The sequence below is a fragment of the Trichomycterus rosablanca genome, chromosome 16 (genome assembly GCF_030014385.1).
Source record: "Trichomycterus rosablanca isolate fTriRos1 chromosome 16, fTriRos1.hap1, whole genome shotgun sequence".
Lineage (NCBI taxonomy): Eukaryota > Metazoa > Chordata > Actinopteri > Siluriformes > Trichomycteridae > Trichomycterus > Trichomycterus rosablanca.
In genome coordinates this window covers 17,079,193-17,091,978 of record NC_086003.1, presented here as the reverse complement: position 1 = coordinate 17,091,978, position 12,786 = coordinate 17,079,193, and the positions used below count along the sequence as shown (strand labels likewise).

Genomic DNA, 12,786 nt, shown 5'->3' with positions numbered 1-12,786 from the left:
TTCATCAGTGGTCACAGGATATATTTGGTTGGTGGACTATTCTCAGTCCAGAAGTGAGTGGGCATGGTATTTAAAAACTCCGTAGCGCTGCTGTGTCTGATCCACTCATACCAGCACAACACACACTAACATACCACCACCATGTCAGTGTCACTGCAATGCTGAGAATGACCCACCACCCAAATAATACCTACTCTGTGGTGGTCATGTGGGGGTCCTGACCATTGAAGAACAGCATGAAAGGGGGCTAACAAAGCATGCAGAGAAATAGATGGGCTACAGTCAGTAATTGTAGAACTACAAAGTGCTCCTATATGGTAAGTAGAGCTGATAAAATGGACAGTGAGTGTAGAAACAAGGAGATGGTTATGGTTGATCGGTGTATATTTGTACTATTTACTATTTGCCTTTGATCTCATCTATATTGGTTTGGTCATGTCCCCATTAAATTGCTGCTACTTTATTTCTTTCTAATTAGAAAGCATAAAGATCTGTTTATGCACTTCTAGGCTGATTGTTCAAACCAGGCGAGGAATGCAGGGGTTAATTCGGGTCATGCTATTTTTACAGAACACAATTTGTTGCAGTCACTGCTGGGATCAGGTTGTGCATCAGCTGTTAAGCAGTAGCTCCCGGCACAATTTGACCTTCACTATTATCCATTTTAACTCCAGGAAATGCACTATATACAAAGCGCACATATCGATCACTGTTCAACATCTGGTCGGCTCAGCGTTCCTACAGAAACCCTGGGCTGGTTTGTACTACTGAAACAGAACTTAATAAGCAGCGACAGTGATGGCTGATGAAGGCGCTGTAGAGCTTGTCTGTTTGGATCATCTTAGATGGTGCAGCCCTGCCATTACGATTCACCAGGCTAATTAAGCTTCTGCACCTTTCCCATGTGTCTCCACATATGGTAGAGACACATGTTTACCTCCAAGAGATGGTACATGATGTATCATTACTCCCAGACTTTGAAGAGATCTAGAGATGAAACTTTGAGCAGCACAAAAGCCAATTTCACTGATAGCTATCTGTGTGTTTCAGCTACACCAGCAAGCTGGCTATCACCTGCAGCTAGGGTAAAATTGCCTTCTCGTACATTGTCAGGCTTGTTTATTCAAGTCTGAGGGAGTTGATACTTCTATCCTCTCCCTGAGGAGGCTTATTACTCCACAGCAAGAGGTGAGAAATCAGTTCTCCGACTCTGCAGTTATGTTTTTAGAGCAATTATCTCTAGATTGTTGTGACTAATTCTGAGATGAATCACGTTTTCGTATGTTTCATGCTGTTAACTAGAGGAACCTCATTTCAAAAGGTGCTTTTAGTTCCCTTTTAGCCTGACAAATGTTTATATCTACATTATGCACACTGTATGACCCAAACATAACATCCAAAGACATGTGCAATAATATGGAGCTGGAACTAAATTATCTAAAAATGCATTGCAGAGATATTCAATTCAAAGGCATGACAAATATGGACATTTATATTGCCAAACTTATTCACTCACGCATCCAAATCATTGAATTCAGGTGTTCCAATCACCTCCATGGCCACATGTGTATAAAACCAAGCACCTAGGCATGCAGACTGCTTCTACAAATATTTGTGAAAGAATGGGTCACTCTCAGGAGCTCAGTGAATTCCAGCGTGGTACCATAATAGGATGCCACCTGGGCAACAAGTCCAGTTGTGAAATTTTCTCGCTACTAAATATTCCACAGTCAACTGTCAGTGGTATTATAACAAAGTGGAAGCGATCGGGAACGACAGCAACTCAGCCACGAAGTGGTAGGCCACGTAAAATGACAGAGCGGGGTCAGCGGATGCTGAGGCGCATAGTGCGCACAGGTCACCAACTTTATGCAGAGTCGATCACTACAGACCTCCAAACTTCATGTGGCCTTCAGATTAGCTCAAGAACAGTGTGTAGAGAGCTTCATGAAATGGGTTTCCATGGCCGAGCAGCTGCATCCAAGCCCTACATCACCAAGCGCAATGCAAAGCGTCGGATGCACTGGTGTAAAGCACGCCGTCACTGGACTCTAGAGCAGTGTTGACGTGTTCTCTGGAGTGACGAATCACGCTTCTCCGTCTGGCAATCCGATGGACGAGTCTGGGTTTAGTGGTTGCCAGGAGAACGGTACTTGTCTGACTGTATTGTGCCAAGTGTAAAGTTTGGTGGAGGGGTGGTTGTTTTTCAGGAGTTGGGCTCGGCCCCTTAGTTCATCAGTGTCTGATCTCACAAATGCGCTTCTGGAAGAATGGTCAAAAATTCCCATAAACACACCCCTAAACCTTGTGGAAAGCCTTCCCAAAAGAGTTGAAGCCGTTATAGCTGCAAAGGGTGGGCCGACATCATATTAAACCTTTATGGATTAAGAATGGGATGTCACTCAATACTTTTGGCAATATAGTGTATATTTCCAAAGCTTAGTTACAGATTTAGGGGGGGAAAAAAATAATAAAAATGATAATAATAATAGTAATAATAATAACAATAGACATAAATTGTTATTTAATATTTGTAATATTTATTATTATATATAAAAAAAAAAAAAAAATTGGTGTTTTTTGGTGGCAATTTTCTATTATTTTAATAATTTATTTATGTATTTTTATTTTTAACAAACACTTCATTCTGAGCCGTGTCACAGTCAGCGCAAGGCAGGAACATAACCTGTATGGGGCAGCAAATCACTACAGTTTTACATACCATCACAGACGCACCTAATCTTTTAAAATTAAGGACAATTTGGAGCAGCGGCCAATCCAGACAGTAAATTAATGCAAGGATTGAACCCAGGACCTTGTGACTCTACAAGTCATGCCACTGTGTTAAATGTACTCATTGCCCTGGACTTTCTTCAACAATTTTGGCGTGACTGTTCGGTCCACTGGCAGCACTGGTGCTTTATACCATTCCAGTTGGCGCAAGGCAGTTGTGATGTTAGGATTATATGAGGCTGTTTAGTTATAGAAAGTCAATCCAAGAAGCTGATTGACTACAACAGCGTTTCCCAACCTTTTTTGCATCACGGACCGGTTTCATATAAGATATAATTTCACGGACCGGTTTCATATAAGATATAATTTCACGGACTGGGGGAGGATTTAACAATACTGCTCACAAATGATGTAAATGAGCTTTTTTCGCTCAATTAGAAGCAGTGAAAACTGCTTTTCTAGCTATTTCTATTTATTTATTTTTTCTGTGCAGCCCGGTAATAAATAGCCCATGGACCGTACCGGTCTGCAGCCCGGTGGTTGGGGACCACTGGACTATGACATTTTCCAGGTTAAATAACTGAGTCAGTAAGCAAAGCCAGACAATTTTGACACAGTACACACTTCAACACTCTACTGTCGTTATCTGTAGCAATAATGTTTGTCGCTAACTTGCTCCTAGACATTTTCATCTTAGTTACAACTTAGAACTTAAAGTTGACTGTAAGCTCTTAACTAAATATCAAGCAGGGAAGGAATTTGATTTGATTCAGTACAACCCAAAAAGTCTAAGGCAATTACAACACTACATGCCCAGTTTTATAAACTTGTTAGCACTTGGTACGGCTGATGCTGCTGTTCCCACTAATTAAATTAGATCCCCTTGCATGTTTGCCACTGTGTGTAATTAAAGTCTTAAAAAAAGTTTCCTTTAAGGAAAAATATGTTTTGACTGCAAAAACTTCCCTAACCTTTGCAGGAGGAAAAAAAAGCCTTAGACATCAGAATTAAAAGCTCAGCTATGCTTTTGCATTATTTATGATTGAAACCCCCACCCATCTCGAAGCTAGATTACAAAAAGCGGGATTTTAAGACATTGGTATGCTAATTCATTTTGTAATCCATCACTAAATCTGAATCCTGCCTCATAATCTTAACACAAGCAAGGCAGACCAAATTCATTGTGGTACAATCATCAATGAGCTTATATGGAGGAAGACATGGGGTCTGTTTGTTAAAAAAAAAAAAAATAGGGAGCCCAGGTGGCGCAGCGGTATATTCCGCTTGCACACCAGCACAGAGTTTCTGAACTCCCCTGTTCGCAACTCGGTGTTGCCTCCGGTTGGCTCAACAGATACTAATTGGCCACCGTATCTGCAGGGTGGGGGCCGGACTATGTGTGGGTGGGTGGGCCTTCATACGCTGTGTAAGAACCCTGATTGGCGGAAGAGACGCCTGTGCAGAATGCATGGGTGAGAAGAGGAGGGCTGTGCACGTGTCGAAAGAGGCATGTCATCTATCAGCAGTGGAAGACAAAATTGAGTGTGCTAAATCGGGAGGAAAATGGGGAGAAAATGCATAAAAAAAAATTTAATAAATAAATAAAATAAGCGCTTAGGTGGCAACGGAATAATACACTAGCACTCCAGCGCTGGGATTCTGAACTCCCAGGTTTAAACCTCAGCTCTGCTACTGGTCAGCTAAAAAGCGCTATACAAATTAATTTGACTTGACTTGTTAACCATGTCCGAAAGCAGCATGGCAACATTACAAAGTGGTTAATTCTTTAATGTCCCAACATTTTTTGGAATGTGTTGCAGGCCTGAAATGAAGGAATGGATATTTATTAACAAATGAAATGAAGCTGACCAGACAAAATATGAAATCTTGGGTTTATACGGTCTTCAATGAAAGAAACAACTCATACCCACTATCCAAATTCATAATGTATTAGACTACAAATTGAAAGCAGTCAATGAAATTAATTTATTTAATGCCTGCAGTTCAAAGTAATTATAAACACTATATAAAAAAGATAATATGTAGATGACAAAACAACATTGTAGAAATGTCAAAGGCCAAAATAAAACTGATATCACTTATGTAGCCTTTGTTTTATAAAATTCACTGGTAATGGTCTATGTGCTTATATTATATTCTGCAATTACAACTGGGAAGTTTACACTGATCAGCCATAACATTAAAACTACCTCCAGGTTTCCACACTCACTGTCCATTTTATCAGCTCCACTTACCATATAGAAGCACTTTGTAGTTCTACAATTACTGACTGTAGTCCATCTGTTTCTCTACATACTGTTTTAGCCTGCTTTCACCCTGTTCTTCAATGGTCAGGACCCCCACAGGGCCACCAGAGTAAGTATTATTTGGGTGATGGATCATTCTCAGCACTGCAGTGACACTGACATGGTGCTGGTATGAGTGGATCAGACACAGCAGCGCTGCTGGAGTTTTAAAATATCGTGTCCACTCACTGTCCACTCTATTAGACACTCCTACCTAGTTGGTCCACCTTGTAGATGTAAAGTCAGAGACGATCGCTCATCTATTGATGCTGTTTGAGTTGGTCATCTTGTAGACCTTCATCAGTGGTCACAGGACGCTGCCCACAGGGTGCTGTTGGCTGGATATTTTTGATTGGTGGACTATTCTCAGTCCAGCAGTGACAGTGAGGTGTTTAAAACCTCTATAAGCGCTGCTGTGTGTTATCCACTCATACCAGCACAACACACACTAACACACCACCACCATGTCAGTGTCACTGCAGTGATGAAAATGATCCATCACCCGAATAATACCCACTCTGTAGTGGTCCTGGGAGAGTCCTGACCATTGAAGAACAGCATGAAAGGGGGCTAACAAATATATGGTAAGTGGAGCTGATAAAATGGACAATGTGTGTAGAAACAAGGAGGTGGTTTTAATGTTATGGCTGATCGGTGTATAGCATAGGGCATTGACTTATAGGTTATACAAGGCTGTTGACTAGGTTGTTATTGGTAGGCACATGCCCAATATTCAGTCATCATGGTGCATGTTATTCTGTTGAGATTCATCACATAAAGCAATAACATTCATATTTCGACATGTTTGTAGTGCCTAAAAAATAAAATTCACACATTTTTTTCCCCATTGCTGCCATTTTTTAAGTGTCACTCCAAATATAGCAAGTCCTATCAAAAGCAGAAGCTCTTCACTTCCTGCCTTTCATTTGAATACCCTCCAAGTCACATCCGGGGATAAAGCAGGATGTCTCTTTCCACACCACTAATTTTGCTCTTCATCATTCACCTTCACAATCTGCTCACTCGAATCCTAGGCGTCCACATACTCTGTTGCACAGCATCGCTCCGGTCGGCAATAAATATCAATCTCTCTGCATTCTGACAGTGGTGTTGGGAATGTGGTTAGTGGAAATCAATTTACTCTTTTATGCTGTGTAAACTGTTGCATGCCGACAGATTCCCGTCGGAGTGTGGCTGGCCACCGCGGTGTCTCGAGCGCACACACCTGAGACGTTTTGGCCTTTTCTGCCTGTTTGTATGCACTTGGCCTGCATTATTCATCACATGGCAAGCTCCTGGAGTCCTCTCCACTGCATTCTATCTGTTTCAGTGTTAGAAATAGATAGAAAGGCATTTGTACTAGTCACATCATGTTGCTCTTTGTTTCTCTTTCATTTTATTTTGTTTTTTCACACACACAACCAAAAAACCTTGGCTTACTCTTGGTCAGTGGGTGAACTCTCTTATATCCATGTCAGGTGCTTGTTCTGGGATGCATTATATGGGGATGATTTCCAAGACCCCGAAGGTATAGCCATGGAATGGAATGGCAAGAAAAAGAAATAAAAGGAAAGGAATGCAATTGAATGGAAACAGAAGTGAAGGGAAGGGAAGGGAAGGGAAGGGAAGGGAAGGGAAGGGAAGGGAAGGAAAGGAAAGGAAAAGCAAGGCAAGGGAAGGAAAGGAAAGGAAAGGAAAAGCAAGGCAAGGGAAGGAAAGGCAAGGAAAGGAATGGAATGAAATGGAAAGAAAAGAAAATGAAGAGCAAGGAATGGAATGGAGAGGCAAGGAAAGACAAGGCAAGGAATGGAAGGGAATAGAAAGGAAGGGAATGTAAAGAAATGGAATGGAATTGCAAGGCAAAGCAAAGAATGAAACGGAATGGAAAGGCAAGGCAAGACAAGGAATGGAAAGGAAAGGAAAGGTAAGGTAACTCACTCTTGGTCAGTGTGACCTTTCTTATATCCATGTTAGGTGCTTGTTCTGGGATGCATTATATGGATGTAAATACAGGGATGATTTCCAAGACCCCGACGGTATAGCCATATAGTATGGAATGGGAAGGGAAGGCAAGGCAAGGCAAGGAATGGAATATAATGGAATGGAAATGCAAGAAAAGGCAAGGAAAAGAAAGAAAAGGAAAGGAAAGAATTAAAAAGAAATGGAATGGAATGGAAAGGAAAGGAATGGAAAGGCAAGGAATGGAAAGGAAAGGCAAGAAAAGGAAAGGCATTAAATGCAAAGGAAAGGCAAGGAATTAAATGCAAAGGAAAGGCAAGAAAAGGAATGGAATGGAAAGGCAAGGAAAGGAATGAAATGGAAAGGAAAGGCAAGGTAAAGAATGGAAAGGTAAAGAAAGGAATGAAATGGAAAGGGAAGGGAGGGAGGAAAATTAATGGAAAGGACAGGAATGGAATGGCAAGAAAAAGAATGGAATGAAAACTAATGGAATAGAATGGAAGGGAATGGAAAGGACAGGAATGAAATGGAAAGGCAAGAAAAGGCAAGGAATGGAATGGAATGGAATGGAAAGGCAAGAAAAGGAAAGGAATGGAAAGGAAGGTAAGGCAAGGCAAAGCAAAGAATGGAATGGATTGGAAAGGTAAGATAAGAAAAGGAATGGAAAGGAAGGTAAGGCAAGGCACAGCATGGAATGGAATAGAATAGACTGGAATGGAAAGGAATGAAAAGGAAGGTAAGGCAAGGCAAAGCAAGGAATGGAATGGAAAGAACAGGAACAGAAAAACAGGAATGGAATGAAAAGGCAAGGAATGGAATGGAATAGAATAGAATGGAAAGGGACAGTAAGGGAGGGAATTAAATGAAATGAAATGAAATGAAGTGGAATGGAATGGAATGGAAAGGCAAGGAAAGGAAAGGAAAGGAATGGAAGGGAACGGAAAGGCAAGACAAGGCAAGGAATGGAAGGGAATGGAAAGGCAAGACAAGGCAAGGAATGGAATGGAAAGGCAAGGAAAGGAAACAATTGGGAACGGGAGGGACAAAAGGAGGTGTATAGATGCCCCGAATGCTCAAACAAAAAAAATCTAAAACACACCCACATGTACAGTACTGTAAACTTTATTACAAATGCTATCCATTTTCCATGCCAAACACCCAACTGTCTTCTATTAGGCAGTTTTTTTTTTTTTATATTGCAGAATTGCAGATCAGTGCCAGGGTAATTCTATATGCCAGTTACAATCTGTCGGACAATCTGATCTCGTCACAGGGCTGCTTTTTATAATTTGCTGGAATGGAGGACTAACCTGACACTTTGATTTGAATGTGATGATTAAAAGACACTTCAGTAAAGCCAGGCAAGATGGCAAGTAAAAATAACACAGTAAAATGTATTTGCTTTGCTTTAGAGTTCCAGCTTTGATTGTTTTAAAGGTCGAGTTAATATAATCCAAGATGTATAAGATGTCAGCATTAAAGTTTAGGTGGAAAAAAGGATGCTCAGGTGGCGCTGGTAGTGGTGGCAGTGGTAAAACAAGCTCTCAAATAAACGAGTTTGAATCTCAGCTTTGTTACCGGCAGGTTGGGCACCTACACAGACAATGATCGGCTTGTCCATTGGGTTGGATGCCTTTTCATTTACATTTTCTGTATTTAGCATACACTTTTATCCAAAGTGACTTACAGTACTGTGACAGTATATTATTTAAGCAATTGAGGGTTAAGAGCCTTGCTTAAGGGCCAAACAGTGGCAACCTGGCAGTGGTGGGGCTTGAATCAGCGACCTTTCAATTACTAGTCCAGTACCTTAGTCCTCATAACTGATGCTATTATGACTTCGGCTGGCTGATCAATGGGGAGAGACGGGGGATTATGGAGATCAGTGCGTGTCTCTCCGTATGTGATATCGAGCCCCATTAAAACCCGCCACGTGCAGGTGAAAAGATGCAGTCGGCTACTGCACACGTCAGACGTGTGTATTAGTCACAGCTCTCCTCGGTCAGAGTGGAAGTCAGCAACAGTAGAGAGGAAGCAAAATGCAATAAGATACGACTAGATTGGGATGTATTTTAGGAATATAGAATGATGCCATGATCTTACTCTTCTCAGCATAACGTGTGTTAATACTTTTATTGTGCACTTATAAAAAAGAATGTCAGTGCTAATAGATCAGAATGAGAAGAATGGCTAGTCATGTGATCTCTGAAGGTAATCTTGACACTGACAGGACTGCTAGTCTTGAAATGTTTTTAAAATAGCTACAAGGTGCTACAACACAGTTTATTTAATTGGCCAAACCGAGTGCACAGCACTTAACTACTCACTCATCACTTAATTGATAATTGCTAGCTGCATAATTAGGATAGTTTTTATAATTATATAAACAATATGACCAAAATTATGTAAACTCCTGATTAGAACCAAACCCATGAGCATTAATATTGAGCTCTCCCACATCAACATCTGTAGCTATTACAGCCTCCTATTTTCTGGGCGGTGCTTCCACAAGATTTTGGAGTCTTTCTGGGGGAGTGAGTGCCCATTCAGTCAAGATAGAACATGCGAGGTCAGACACTATGCTGAAGTAAAAGTCCTGGCTCGCATTCCAAAGAAATCCAAATGCGATCAATGGGGTGGAGGTCAGGGCTCTGTAGAACACTGGAGTTCTTGGTGGACACAACATGTTTTTATGGACCTTGCTTTTTGAAGGGGGGCACAGTCATGCAAGAGAATTGATTTTATATGACTGTGGGGTGTCTAAATACGTTTGGTAATGGAGTGTACAATAAGTTTGCACATAAAAGTTGAATGTTTTGGTTTTATACAACTGTGGGATGTCTAAATACAACCCCAAATCGGACGGCAAATTGGGACGGTATGGAAAATTCAAATGAAATAAAAATGCAGTGTTCCTTACATTACATTTGCATTTCAGGCCTGCAACACATTTCAAAAAAAGTTGGGACAGAAAAGCATTTACCACTTTGTAATGTTGCCATTCCTTTTCAGCACACTTAAGACATTTTGGCACCGAGGATACCAAGTGATTTAGTGTTTCAGCTTTTATTTTCATTTTGTGCAACAATACGGGGTCATTGTTGTCGCAGTTTTCGTTTCAAAATTCTCCACACATTCTCTATTGGGGACAGGTCAGGACTGCAGGCAGGCCAGTCCAGTACCTGTACCTTCCTTTCCCACAGCCATGCCTTTGTAATGTGTGCAGCATGTGGTTTTGCATTGTCTTGTTGAAAAATGCATGGACGTCCCTGGAAAAGATGACGTCTTGAAGGCAGCATATGTGGCTCTAAGATCTCAATGTACTTTTCTGCATTAATGCTGCCATCACAGAAGTGTAAATGACCTTTGCTAAGGGCACTGACACAGCCTCATACCATGACAGACCCTGGGTTTTGGACTTGTTGCTGATAACATTCTGGATGGTCCTTTTCGTCATTGGTCCAGAGCACATGGCGTCTATTTTTTCCAAAAAAGACCTGGAATGCTGATTCATCTGACCACAATACACGTTTCCACTGTGTGATGGTCCATCCTAGATGCCTCCGAGCCCAGAGAAGTCGACGCCGCTTCTGGACATGGTTAACATAAGGCTTCTTTTTTGCACAGTAAAGTTTTAAGTGGCATTTGTGCATGTAACTCTGTATTGTAGTGCTTGACGAAGGTTTGCCAAAGTAATCCCTCACCCATGTGGTTATATCAGCTATTGTTGAGTGGTGGTTCTTGATGCAGTGCCGTCTGAGGGATCGAAGATCACAAGCGTTTAGCTAAAGCTTGCGCCCTTGACTTTTATGCATTGAAATTCCTCCTGATTCCTTGAATTGTTTAATGATATTATGCACTGTAGAGGGAGAAATATGCAAATCCCTTCCAATCTTTCTTTGAGGTACATTGTTTTTAAACATTTTGATAATTTTCTCAAGCATTTGTTGACAAACTGGAGATCCTCTGATCATCTTTGCTCATCAAAGACATCACCTGTTTGGAATCACATCATTATTTAGTTTCTTCACCTCATTACTAGCCCTAAATTGCCTCCGTACCAACTTTTTTTGCAGGCCTGAAATGCAGGAATGAAAGTATATTAATAAATGAAATGAAGTTGAGCAGATAAAACATGAAATATCTTGGGTTCAAACTGTCTGCAATTAAATAAAAGTCAAAGTAAATGTAAGGAACACTGCATTTTTATTTTATTTGCATTTTCTATACTGTTCCATTTTTTTCTGATTTGGGGTTGTAGTTTTATATGTTTAAAGGTTTAAAGCTAATGTTAGGGGTGGAATTGAACTTGTTAGAATGGAAAAGGTTCCAAATGGAACAAAGCTTAGAATGGAAACGTAAATTTAAAAGACAAGATACTCACTGCAGTTTTAAATAATGCTAAAACTGTCTGTCTGATTCATTGAAAACTTTCAGGTCTAACCTTACAGTCTCTTAAAAGAAATGCAGCGGTTTTGTATTAACTCTATTCACAGAATGATAATGGGGTATGATTGTGTGGTGGCTGGAGGGGAGCGCAGTGTAAAAGATTAGCATGTGCAGATTAAAAGGTGTCCTAGGGGAACCCGAGGTCCTGATCTCCATTAGTTATGTCTTTCATGATATGCCAATCAAAGCTCTAACCAAACAAAGCAGTAACTCTAGCCTATATTAAAGAGCTTGACTGATTTAATATCAAACATTCACCTTCACCTATTTAGCTTCATCTGTTTGTCAATGAGATACAAAGATCACATTTTAGATCAAATTAAAGACTTAATTTGTCCTCTGATAAACACCATTCAATTTCTGCAGTGATGTAATTGTGCTGTATTACAGACACCAGCATAATTTGGACTCATCAGTAGCCAGTTTGCACAATTTTTACATTTTTTCTTTTGTAACCTACACTGTTTGTAAAGATGTTTCTCTGCATGCTTTGTTAGCCTGCTTTCACTTTGTTCTTCAATGGTCAGGACCTCCACAGGACCACCACAGAGTAGGTATTATTAAGGTGGTGGATCATTCTCAGCACTGCAGTGACAATGACATGGTGGTGCTGTGTTAGTGTGTGTTGTGCTGGTATGAGTAGATCGGACACAGCAGCGCTGCTGGAGTTTTTAAACACCATGTCCACTCACTGTCTATTCGTACCTAGTTGGTCCACCTTGTACATGTAAAGTCAGATCGCTCATCTATTGCTGCTGTTTGAGTTGGCCATCTTCTAGACCTTCATCAGTGGTCACAGGACGCTGCCCACGGGGCGCTGTTGGCTGGATGTTTTTGGTTGGTGGACTATTCTCAGTCCAGCAGTGACAGTGAGGTGTTTAAAAACTCCATCAGCATTGCTGTGTCTTATCCACTAATACCAGCACAACACACACTAACACACCACCACCAGGTCATTTTCACTGCAGTGCTGAGAATGACCCACCACCCAAATAATACCTACTCTGTAGTGGTCCTGTGGGGGTCCTGACCATTGAAGAACAGCATGAAAGGAGGCTAACAAAGCATGCACAGAAACATCTTTACAAACAGTGTAGGTTACAAAAGGAAAAATTTAAAAATGGTGCAAACTGGCTACTGATGAATGAAAACTTTCTAGATTCGCAGTGATTTAGGCGGGCTGAGGCGTAGCTATGGTAACAAACTGTGAATTAAAGAAACAGTGGTATTTTATGTCAATCACGTTGATCTGTTTGAATGAGGCGCGATCTACCAGCGTAGATCTGGAAGATTGCGATGACATGTTGGGCACCCCTGGACTGCAGTATATCTGAGGAAA

At 41.0% G+C, this 12,786-nt stretch overlaps 1 protein-coding gene across 3 annotated transcripts in view; it reads left to right on the top strand.

The window, feature by feature from the left end:
- Positions 1 to 12,786, top strand: part of sgcd (sarcoglycan, delta (dystrophin-associated glycoprotein)) — a 324,184-nt gene that overhangs the window by 235,587 nt on the left and 75,811 nt on the right. The gene's annotated exons all lie outside the window — the stretch shown is intronic.